Here is a 13,160-nt window from a genome sequence, read left to right as displayed (position 1 = left end):
ACTATTGGACTAGTTCTACCCAACAAAATGTTTCATCACAACTTTTATTTCAAACCATCTTGTTTTGTCATATTGAAGGAAGTTTTCCTATTTATAGCTTCCAATTTGCTCTTAGTGAGTCAAGGAATCTATGATGTTTGAAAATACAAAACTATGAAGAAACAATTCACTGGGGATGCTAAAAAACCTTTTGAGTTAACCAACGGGAAAACTTTAGTCACAGGTACACATTACATCACAGTCCCAGTTGCACTATGTAATGGCTAATTACATTATGGTATAAATATGAGAGATACTGGATTTGACACTCCAGTGTTTTTTATCTGTTTGGGCGAATACTGTGGTCTCCATGATATTCTAAGAATTGGATTTCATTTTCAAGATGTCTAATATATTTGAGGGTTAAGTAGGCTGAAGGAAAGTAAAACCTATTGTGGGCTTATTGACTTCTTTGCTGGATATATCAGGACCACTATTATTCAGCAGTTTTATTAGCCAATTAGCATCTGCAGGCGGTTTTAGGAATGCAATTATACAATGGGATTAACAATGAATCAATTAAATGATGTTCAATTATTATTTATGATGAGTGGTTTTTTGTTCCTATTTGGAAAAATAATCATTGGAATCAGTGTGGCACAGAAAGTTAATATGAGAGAATTGTCTCTAAATAGAGATTAATTTTGAGAGAACAGAATCCAGTTTAAGACTCCCAATATTCCTTTCCTTGCTGTAGCATGATACTGCATCATCAGACAATTTCTACAGAATCACTTAATCTGTAACAGTATGTTAACTGTTTTGTTGGCTGAGCTAGCAGAACATTTATGTTCATTATTGGTTATGTCAAGTTTCATAGGTTGTCTCCTCAATTATGTAGACAATATTTTCTTAATTTGGTCATATGTAAAGATGCTTTTACTCAAGTCACTGATGTACAGTTATATTGTTTACATTTAGGAGTTAAATAAAAGTAAATTTGTTCTAGTAAGGAAAACAAGCATTATTTGTCATAGTTGTTAAGGTTCTATATGTCTTTATTCAATCTCTAGCAGTAGCTAATAATGAAAAATAATTAATAATTGATAAAAGTAATTTATTTATTGATCATTAATAGCATAGAATGTTTCAGTAACCTAATTGGGTCTAAACAGTACATTTCTTACCTTAGAAATTTATAGGAATCAATTTCTGAATATTTTTTAGGTGGCTCTTATCTGAATCTCTACTACACATATAATGAAAATTAAAGTATAGTCTTGTGAGATGAACCCAATTAAAATTAAAATACATTTTTATCTCTACCAGGTGTTTGCTTATTACTACATCCCTTGTTTAATTTGAAAATAGCCCTGCAGTTGGTTCAGTAGAAAGAACATCGCTCTGGGAGTCAGGAGTCCTGGGTTTTAGTCCTGGTTCTGTCTCCTGGGGCTGTGCCTTCATTGATGAATATTTCTAACTGAAGAACATTCTGTAAGGTAGATAAGCCCAGCAGGTGTCCTGAAAAAGTGCCCATCCATGTGGGAGACAAAGACTACAGTGGCTACCAAAACAACCACCTACCAGCTCTATGGCACAGCTTTAGTACTAAGCTTTGACTGTAAATGGGTCCTGCACATCAAAGTAACTTCACATGTACTTCATAGTGAGCTGCACTCTTCCCTGCCTACTCAGTTGTTGCACTCTATGCTCCAGAGGGAACGTGACTGACAGGGATGAGAGAGTATGAATGGCACTGCACCAACCACTAGCAATAAAATCAATTCCTTCATGCGGGTTCTCGGGTTCTGAAGTGTCAGGTAAAAGTCTCATCTGTCATTACAGATGGGAGATTCCATCAAATCAAACCCAAAACATTTGAACTCTTTTCTTATAAAATGATGAGGTGTTAGAGTTGCAAAGACCAGGTAAACATTTTTTTCTGTGAACATAACTGGAACAGCCCAGATACAATCATGCAGACACTCCCACATTGCTTAATTGATTTACTTCAACCCAGACCCAGAGAAAATACATCAGACTGGTACAGAGTTAATCAGGACTAGTTTCTCCATTCTCACATGCAATGGCCTGTTTTACCTCACTGATCTCCTACTATAGCCATTCCCGCATGCTTCTCTCCTGTAGCACCGCTCTGTGCTCTATGCCTCTGTGTCTCAATCTTGTCTGTGTCACCACCAACACCTTTCCCACGTCCTCCCTCTGGCTGGAACTCCCCTCTAGACCGTATGCTTGTTGTGTGCAGGGAAGGTGTCTACCAACTGTTTTATTGTACTCTTCCAAGCACTTAATACAGTGCTATACACACAATAAGCACTCAATAGCTACCATTCCTTGATTGATTGACTTATTGATATCAGTGATATATATATATACACACATATATCAGTGCTATATATATCGACATAGAAATCGATATATATATATATATATATATATGTATATATATATATATATGAGTAATGTATCAATGATATGATGTTGGTTTTCAGTAAATTGAATCAAACTTTAAGTATCTTCATTGAGGAAGCTGATTAAGTCTCATTTCATTCTGCCAATACAGACCTGTCACATCGCCTAGTGGCGTGGGGGTCAGAGTTCTAATCTTGGGTTCTAATCCTGGCTCAGCTACTTGTTTCTGTTTGGCCTTTGGCAAATCACTTAATGTCTCTGGACCTCAGCTTCCTAATCTGTAAAATGGGAATTCAATGCCTGTTTTAACATTAGCCAAACCTCAATAATCAACTCAAAATGAAGGAGCTTATACTATGGTAGTATGTTCAGCAGAAGTAACACTTTTATATTTCAGCTTCTTGGAATTTTACATTTAGATGAATGTTAATAAACTGTTTTATAGCTAATGGTAAATAAAGTGTATAGTCTGGGAAATAGATTTGACATTGGAGAGGGAAATGTTAGTAACTGGCTCAATTAAAAAAATGTTTGTCTTGGTTTGCACCTTGTACAATTAGGTAATGTCACCAAATGAAATCCTTGGAAGCACATATGACTTTAACTTTAAAAGCATTTTATTGGGAATAAATGTGAAAGCTACTGCAGTGGAAACCTCTTCCATGCAGAAAAGCAATTTTTCCATAAAGGCTCTGATTGCAGGTGCCATGGTCTTTTCCTAAATTCTAATTGTGGCATATATTTTTCTGATTAGGGCAATTGAGTTAATGATGCCACATTAGCCTCATAATTGTGGTATTTGTTAAACACTTACTATATGCCAAGCACTGCTGTATACGCCGAGGTAGATACAAGATTAATCAGGTTGGAGAGAGTGCCTGTCCCACATGAGGCTCGCAATCTAAGTATTTAAACTACATTGTATAGATGAGGAAACTGAGGTAGAGAGAAGTTAAGTGATTTGTCCACAGTCACACAACAGGCAAGTGGCTGAGCCAGGATTAGAACCCAGGTCCTCTGATTCTCTAGCCCATGGTCTTTTCACTAGGCTATGGTTCTCCTCATAAAATTATTTATGGCTTCTTAACACAACCAAGGAGGATTTGAATCCCATCTGTCCAGAAGACAACGTTTGGATTTCACCGTTGGGGCCAGGTTAGAATATGCCAAGATGCCATAAAACTGCAGAATAAAGCTGCTCTGATGAGGCCACTTGCTCCACAACCTCCAGTGCTCAAAATGACTGCAGCCACATGTTATATTTGGTACCTGTCTAAAGGCTCTCCCATATGTTGACATTGTAGTTATTTTTCAAACAGTTAAGTAAAATATATGTATTAAAAAGGAAATGGAATAAGTATGAGAAAAGCAAAAATTTACTTTTCCAATCATACAAAATACTTGAGCTTTGCCCAGTTTGGGAATCGAGTGTGAGAACAGTAACTTCTGGCTGCCCTAATTTATTTTCGAAGAAATTATTCCATAATGAAAAAAAAAACAGATTTTGTATTTGATTCATTAGGTCAGGAAAGGCTCAAGTTGATTTTAAGTAGAAGTGACAGAGGTCTGTAGTACAGATAGAGTAAAAATTGTAGGGTTCTTGACGTTTTCATTTCCACCCCCTTTTCAGATTTTGAGTAGCCATGAATCATGCAACAAAGAGCAGGCATTAATGCAGAGTTCCATTAGGTCACGAGAACTCAGAATTCAGAAAAACTAATGCAATAGGAGATGTGATGGAATTAAAAGCTCAGAGGGCTTAGGATCACATTGGACTGATTGTTAGCTTTACAATTTGTACTCCTCAAATCACAATATGAGTTATTACAAATGTGGAAAAATGAATTTGCCTACTTCATTCTCAAATTCCTCTGTAAATGTATCATTGATTAAGCAAATGTGGTATTTGTTTTGTTTTGCTGTCTGTCTCCCCGTTTTAGTCTGTGAGCCCGTTGTTGGGCAGGGATTGTCTCTATCTGTTGCTGAATTGTACATTCCAAGCACTTAATACAGTGCTCTGCACACAGTAAGTGCTCAATAAATATGATTGAATGAATTAATGAATACAGAGAATGTTCTAAACAATGGAGAGTCACAAAAAAAGAAGAAACGATCTTAAGGATACAGTTCCCTCTTCAAATAAAACCTCTCCCCTAAAAAGGTGCTAAAACCACGATTGAATAAAATCCTTTCTGCCACAACATAAATTCATTCAATCATACTGTGTGCAAAGCACACATAAATGTTAATGGTGATCTCTAAATTTGTGTACAGAGTTTAAACCTTTCCCTGTTGTATAAGGTCAGATGATTGAAAGCCTCAGAATCTAAACATGCAAAGAAGGAGAAGGAGTTCCTGGAGGCTGCCAATGTCTTTCAACTGTTTCAAGGGGAATATGCTGACTCTTTTGGGATTGTGCAGCAAGCACCTCAGGGAAGACTTTTTTGGTAAGGTCATGGAAGCGAAGAGAGGAACAGAAGAAGGGAGGATGAGGAGTTGGAGATAGTGTGGCTTGTGGAAACAACATGGTACTGGAAGTCAGGACATCTGGGTTTTGGTTCTGACTCCGACACTGGCCTGCTATTTATCCTTGGATGTGTCACTTAACTTCTCTGTGCTTCAGTTTTGTCATCTGTAAAATGGGGATAAGATGGCTGTACTCCTTCTCCCTCTGACTGTGAGCCCCATGAGGGTTAGGGACTCTGTATGATAAGACAATCTTGCACTACCCCAGTGCTTGATACATAAGTGCTGAATAAGAACCATCACTATTAGCGGTAGCCTTTTTCTGCTTTACTTTTTGAATCTAAAATGCTGTAATTATCAAGACAAAAAAATTCCCCTGGCAGAATGTTCTGCCTTGAATAATAGTGGAAGTCCCCCTTGAGTCCTTAGATTATGTTCTGTGCTGGGAAATAAAGGGAACTGATTCTATAAAGGGTTTACTAAAGAGACAAATTATTTCTTGGTAGTATGGTACAGATATGTCTGGGTCCAGGAACCTGCTCCCTAAATCCTAGAATCCTAGCACTCTGTCATTTATTGAAGGACTGCTATATGAGGAACATTGTACTAAATGAATGGGAAACAACAACACATTATAGGTAAAAGACATAGTTGCAGCCTCAGTGGGCATACAATTGAATGGGAGGATCAGTCAAAGGTATTTATTTAGTGCTTACTGTGTGCAGAGCATTGTACTAAGCACTTGGGAGAGTACATTATAACAGAGTTGGTAGACACATTCTCTGACCATAACAAGGTTGCAGTCTAGAAGGAGATAGACATTAATATAAATCAATAAATTATTGATTTTTTTTATAAGTGCTGTGGGGCTGAGGGAGGGGTTAATAAAGGATGCAAATCCAAGTGCAAGGATGACACACAAGGGAGTGGGAGAAGAGGAAATGATGGCTTAGTTGGGAAGTCCTCTTGGAGGAGATGTGTTTTTAATAATGCTTTGAAGGTGGGGAGAGCGATTGTCGGCTATGAAGAGGGAGGGAATTCCAGGCCAGAGGCAGGAGGTGGCTGAGGGATCGGTGGTGAGATTGATGATCTTGAAGTACAGTGAGTAGGTAGACATTAGAGGAGTGAAGTGGGTGGGCTGGGGCGTAGTAGGAAATCAGAGAGGTAAGATAGGAGGGGGCAAGGTGATTCAATGCTTTTAAAATTATGATAAGGAGTTTCGGCTTGATGTGGAGGTGGATGGGCAACCACTGGAGGTTCTTGAGAATGGGGAAAAAATGGACTGAATGGTTGTGTAGAAAATTGACAGCAGAGTGAAGTATGGACTGGAGTAGGAGAGACCAGAGGCAAAGAGGTCGGCAAGGAAGCTGTTGCAGTAATTAACACGGGATAGGATTAGTGCTTGGATTAATGTGCTAACAGTTTGGATGGAGGGAGGGAGAAGGCAAATTTAGCGATGTGTGAAGTTTGAACTGACAGGATTTGGTAACAGATTGAATATTGGGTTAAATGAGAGTGATGAAATGAGGATAATGCCAAGTTTACAGGCTTGTGAGACAGGGTGGTGGTGCTGTCTACAGTGATGGGAAAGTCAGGGTGAGGACAGCGTTTGGGTGGAAATATGAGGAGTTCTATTTTGGACACGTTAAATTTCAGCAGGATATCCAAGTAGCAAAGCCCCAAATGCAGGAGAAAATACAAGACTGCAGAGAAGGAGAGAGATGAGGGATGGAGAAATAGATTTGGGAATTATCCTCATAGAGATGGTGGGTGTATATGGAGAATAGAAGGGAACCTGGACCTGAGCCTTGAGGGACTTCCATATTTAGGGGGATGAATGATGAGGGACAGAGCTAAGAATAGCCAGAGCTTCAACCCCCAAGTTTTGGGATCAGTCTTGCTGCCTCCCACAAGACTGCAGTGAAATATCTGTGTCCTTCTCTAGACTGTAAGCTCATTGTGGGCAGGAGATGTGTCTACCAACTCTGTTATATTGTACTCTCCCAAGTGCACAGAAAGCACTCAATAAATATCAGTGATTGATTGATGAATTGATTCTGGGGTCTGTGCAGCCACCTGATGCTAATAGAACCCTTGCTGCATCTCTCCAGATGAATGTGAAGTGCTGGGGAAGCTGTGACAATGATTAAAACTTCCTTATGGGGAGGGATCATATTTACTTCCTCTCCACTGTATTTTCCAAAGTGTTCAATACAGTGTTCACCCCACCCCTAAGGTCTCAATAAATACCACTGATGGAAACATAGACTGTTGCTTGGAGTGGTGATGAACCATATAACAGCTGCATCCAAGTTCCATGTTTCCTTACTTAGTGTAGGTCTGTTACCTTCATTTGTTGACTTTGTAATTTATTGTCCTGCATTTCACTGGTATTGTTCTATATATATGTCTGAATCCACCTGGATCATGAGCCTAGAGTAGTTCAGAGGGCAAGACTAATCTGTTTATCTTCTATTTACCCTAGTATTTAGCATGGGGATTGGCACTGTGTGCTTGATAAATGCCCTAACTGAGAAATGATGAACTGAATAATTAAAGAGAGTGCTGGATCAATGTGTACATAAGTGCTAAGACTTTTGTATAAATTCCATCTACTTTATCTTCCCATACACTATTTGGTTGAATGTGGCGTTCCTATAGCCTCCTCCTCTGCAATATGGTGGGGCTAGAAGAGTAGTTCCAGGCTAGTCCTCAGGTTTGGATGCTGTATATATGCTATTGGCTGGAAATTCATGTTTTGGTGCAGGTTTGGCCTAAAATGTTTATTAAGAAACTATTAAAAACCAGGGGCAAAGGCCCAGTTCATCTTAATAATTTTATAAATAAGGAATTTTCAATAGGGTTTTTTTACAATAACTTTTTTTGGCATTTGGAAGGAGAGAGGAAGATGGAAATAGTGAACAAATGGTCAGTGATGAAAGCCTTTCTCCTGTTAATAGTCCAAGACTGACTTCTGCAAATAAAGCCTGTCCCATCATCTTATTTTTGAAGGAAGGAGGGTCAAGGAGGGGGCAGAGGCCCTCAACAAAACATGTGCTATGCAATAACCAAGAGTAACCTTAATTAAGACCGTGCCAGTGAAATCTATGCCATTTCAATGCGTTTGACAAATGGGGGTTGAATGTAATTAGGGCCAGTTGTTTCCTGGAAAGGAGCTGGAGTGGAAGAGGGAAGGAAGTAGAGATCCATTAAAAGAAAAAAAAAACTTGTGTGGTTTTGGGCTCCTCTCCCAGCTTGAGACAAGCGAGAAAGCCCAATGGCTTGGGCAGTAATGGAATTAAAGAAACTCTATTTGGTGTCCCCGTCTCCTGGTCCATTTGTCAGCATTGCACAAAAACCTTTTCCTTTGAAACTTCAATCTTTTCATATTGAAAAGCAATTCTATGAACAGGAAAGCGGATGCATTAAAAAAAAAAACCCAGCTAATGCTGAGGTGATGCTGTTCATCTAATGCCTTCAGCTCTTTCTAAGTGAATTTTTGGTGGAAGAGATGATTTGGTAATTTTTCAACCCAGTTGTAGAAAAACTACCAAATCTAAGGCAGTGATTGTCCAGAGCTAGGAAGGGTACCATGTATTTTATAACAAAGGGGACAAAAATGTGTGCTACATCTTCTTTCCTAAAAGAATAATGCTCAATGAAGCCACTCAATGTTTTTAAAGTAATAATTATAATCATAATGATAGTATTTAAGTGCTTACTATGTGCCAGGCACTATACTAAGCATTGGGGTCGATACAAGTAAATAGGGTTGGACACAGTCCCTGTCCCACAAGGGACTCACAGTCTTAATCCCCATTTTACAGATGAGGTAACTAAGGCACAGAAAAGTTAAGTGATGTGCCCAAGATCACACAGCAGACAAGTGGCAGAGTCAGGATTAGGACCCAGGTCCTTCTGCCTCCCAGATCTGTGCTCTATCAACTGGTCCAATATATTCATTGGTTATACATTTTGAAGTCCATGTTATGAAAAGCTCTTTAGGATTGTCAATAAATCAATCATATTAATTGGGCACTGACTATGTGCAGAGCACTGTACTAAGTGCTTGGGAGAGTACCATATAACAATATAACAGACACATTCCCTGCCCACAACGAGCTTACAGTCTTGAGGGGGAAACAGATATTAATATAGATAAATAAAATTATAGATATGTATATAAGCTTTGTGGGGTTGGGACAGGGGGATGAATAAAGGGAGTAAGTCAAGGCATTGCAGAAGGGAATGGGAGAAGAGGAAAGGAGGGCTTAGTCAAGGAAGGCCTCTTGGAGGATTGTGTGGAGAAAAGATGATGTGAATACATATGAATCATCATTTTATAAGTTGGTCAAGTAATGGCATTTATTGAGTACTTACTGTGTGCAGAGCACTGCACTAAATGCTTGGAAAAATACAATAGAGTTCACAGACATGATCCCTTGCCCTCAGTGACCTTACAATCTAGTGGGAGAGACAGATATTAAAATAAATTACAGATATGGGAAGCAACTATTTGGATATGTACAACACCCTCTTTTAATTAACCTTTTAATAATAATTGAACCCAGGTCTGAGTCCCATGCCTCTGCGCTTTCCAGTAGGTCATGCTGCTTTTCGTGTATTATGACCTTTCAACAAGTGGGGAGAGCTGGAATGGATGAGGGGAGGCAGAGTTTACATGTGGCCTCAAGTACATTATGCCCAGCATGCTTCACTAGGAAACAAAGCCAAATTCTCCAGGTTGTAGCATAAGCCTTTTTAATAATAATGATGATGGTTTATGTTAAGTGCTTACTATTTGCCAAACACTGTACTGAGCACTGGGGTAGGGGTAGATACAAGTTAATCAGGTAGAACAAAGTCCCTGTACCACATGGGGCTGCACTCTGTGTAGGAGGGAGGAGGATTTAATCCCCAGTCTACAGATGAGTTAACTGAAACAGAGAAGATGAGTGACTTCCTCAAAGTCACACAGCAGACAAGAGGCTGATCTGGGATTAAAACCCAGGTCTTCTGACTCCCAGGCCCATGTTTTTTTTGCTACACCATGCTGCTTTTTAGAAATACTTTCTCTTCACCAGTCCCTCACCTTCTACAGTTATTTCCTCCCTTCTAGGCAACTTACTTACCTATTCTTTGAAGGCAATGATAATTGCTGTGAACACAGTATTTGAGAGTAAAGTGGTGGCCTGGCAGAAGCAGTCATGGAGAAACTAGTAGAGCCAAGGGCTCCAAATGTGTCACCCATTGAGATATCCAGAAGGGGCAAAGCTTGAAGTGGGGCTTTACCGCCAGCCTTCACTGTGACTTCAAACCCCATTTGTCTTGGGAATTGACCACCCTAGGCACCATCAGGCAAAATGCAGAAATACTAACTGTTTTAGTTGAAGTATTTCTAGAGTGGTATTGCTAAATCGTGGAGAATCATTGTTTTAAGTGCCAAGGGAATCATCCAAATTTCAGGGTTCCTCTAGATTGTAAACTCCATGTAGAAGCAATGTGGTCTAATGAAAAGAGCACGGGCCTCGGAGTCAGAGGACTTGGGTTGTAATCCTGGCTCCATCACTTACTTGCATTGTGACCTTGGGCAAGGCACTTAACTTCTCTCTGCCTCCATTTCCTCCTCTGCAAAATGGGAATTCAATACTGTTCTCCCTTCTACTTAGACTGTGAGCCCCATGTGGGACCTGATTATCTCTTGTCTACCACAGCACTTAGTATAGTACTTGGCACATAGTAAGTGCTTAAGAAATATTATTTGCCTATCACCCTTACCTGAGACAGTGGAATGGCAGACATTCAAGGCGTGAAAGTCCTCTAGACTGTAAACTCTTTATGGGCAGGGAACATATCTGCTAATTTTGTTGTATTGTCCTCTCCCAAGCACTTAGTATAGTGTGCTGCACATAGTAAGTGCTCAATAAATCCCACGGATTGATTGATTGAATCTGACATGGGTGTGCAAAAGAAAGGCAGTGAATATATAATGTGGAGACAAAGGCGGTTGTATGCTCTTCCCCTCCTGCTTCCTGCCTGCTGCCAATTAATCTTCTGAGGGCAGCAGGCCACATGGTAAACATGCTTCTTTCATTGGCCCACAAGGCCCACTAGCTGGCATATAAATCTTACTGTAACCCATCTTTGAAAAGCTGTCTATCAAGTCCAAATGTTGGTGATTGCCACTGTGGGTGGAGAGTCCTTACATTATTGATGTAATTGAATCAGTGAAGAGTTTACAATCTAGGGGGGAGTGGATCTTCCTTCTTTGGGTACTGGCGTATTTTTCTTAGAACAAGATTTCCTTAATTATCTTAGCCATAATTTCACAACGCCCTAGACAGTTGCATAGAAAATTATCTGTTGGAAACCTATATGACTTCCAACTCAGAATTAGCTATATTTCAGAAGTCAGAATAATCAGAAATCACAGTTCATCAAAACACAAGCACATGAACTATCCAGTAGTTTGTATTTTAATCTGTGTAGACTGATCTTATATTTCCTGAATCAACACAACTTCACTTAACACAAGATTTACAAGGTTATATATGCCTGCCAAGATTTTCTAAGATTCAAAATCTTATATACAATTTAGAAAGCACCATTCAATCAATTCAACAGATTTTAAAGTGGTTTCAACAGTGCCACCAAAATATTATGCTGTTGAAATGGCAGTGTAGACATGGCTCAAGGCTGCCAATTGAGACATTTTAAATAGAAGTGGAAACATTCTCCATCTGGCTTAAAATCAGTAGTTCTGCTTCAGACTGCCTTACTAGATTATCTTTCTTTTTGGGTTTTCTTTTTTGCCTTGGTTTGGAAACAAAGCCACTTGAATTGAGGTTGATCCATCTTCGTTGACAATTTGTTAGTTTATGAGTAAAGGAGCTTTTCATTTAGGAAGTTAAGTTTTTTTGTGTTGTGTTTTCTTTTTTTGTGAAGAATACATGTTCCTTTTTGGAATGCAGAGTAATACAAAGCAGAGCTCACTTTCTCAAAACTAAATCAAAACTAAACCCTGAGTTACTCTCCTGCATTGATGAAGGGAAAAATTTTCTGGAAAGTCTGTGTAACACCTATCAGACATGAGTGTTCAGTAAATATGATTTGATTATATAAAATCTGAAATTATCTTGCATGTGAATAATTTATTGTGGAAAACTCTGACAAAATTTCAGAATTAATTAAATATATTTTAATGACATCTTCTTAAATTCTAGCAATTATATATATATAGTGTTGGTATTTGTTAAGCGCTTACTATGTGCAGAGCACTGTTCTAAGCGCTCGGGGAGATACAGGGTAATCAGGTCGTCCCACGTGAGGCTCACAGTTAATCCCCATTTTGCAGATGAGGTAACTGAGGCACAGAGAAGTTAAGTGACTTGCCCATAGTCACACAGCTGACAAGTGGCAGAGCCGGGAGTCGAACTCATGACCTCTGACTCCGAAGCCCAGGCTCTTTCCACTGAGCCACACTGCTTCCCTAATATGGAGTATATGGAGTATACACATATGGAGTATACACATATGTATATATCATTGCTAGAATTTTAGAAAATATATATATGGAGAATGAGAGAGAGAGAGAGCATGGCCTAGTGGAATGAGTATGGGATTTGGTGTCAGGAGAACTACTTTCCTTCTGTGTGGCCTCAGGCAAGTGAATTAACCTCTATGCCTCATTTTTCTTCTTGGTAAAATGTGAATACCCCTCTCAAGGTCACACCCTGGAGAGTTCCCAGTACTCTACCAGCCTCGACTACAGGAGGGAGAGTCAGGCAGAGGCATATCCATTCCACTCCTAGCTTGGGCAGTGGCTAGTGAGTGGAAGGCAATCTGCTATAAGTCAAAACTCACCTGTGCTGGGCAGCAGCGGCACGAGAGAGAAACAAGCGTGAAGTTTAGACTCAAGTTTACTGCGCTGCGCTGAAGGAGGCAATGATAAACCACTTCCATATTTATACCAAGAAAATTCTATGAATACACTACCAGAACGATTGCAGATGGAGGTGGGGCATCCTGGGAGAGATGCATCCATGGCATCACTATGGGTCGAAGATGACTTGATGGCATGTCAAGACAAAAAATGTGAGTAAAAGAACTATTCTCTCTCCCTCTTAGACTGTGAGTCCTATGTGGGACATAGTTTGTGTCTGACCTGATTAACCGGAATGTAACCCAGGGCTTGGCATATAGTAGATGCCATGATTATTATTATATACGTTAATGTTATGTTTTTAATAGCACATCACCCTTAACATCTGTGATAAGCAATA

General features: G+C 39.4%; 1 non-coding gene across 1 annotated transcript; it reads left to right on the top strand.

Annotated features, from left to right (window-relative positions):
- The first annotated feature begins 12,592 nt into the window (after window positions 1-12,592).
- On the top strand, window positions 12,593-12,731 carry LOC114808400. The gene has a single exon (XR_003756248.1). It is a non-coding gene; the product is annotated as a small nucleolar RNA SNORA7 (small nucleolar RNA).
- The last annotated feature ends 429 nt before the right edge of the window (window positions 12,732-13,160 follow it).

Source organism: Ornithorhynchus anatinus, chromosome X5 (genome assembly GCF_004115215.2).
Source record: "Ornithorhynchus anatinus isolate Pmale09 chromosome X5, mOrnAna1.pri.v4, whole genome shotgun sequence".
NCBI classification, from domain to species: Eukaryota; Metazoa; Chordata; class Mammalia; order Monotremata; family Ornithorhynchidae; genus Ornithorhynchus; species Ornithorhynchus anatinus.
The sequence above is the reverse complement of the archived record's forward strand: the minus strand, read 5'-3'. Positions and strand labels throughout refer to the sequence as shown.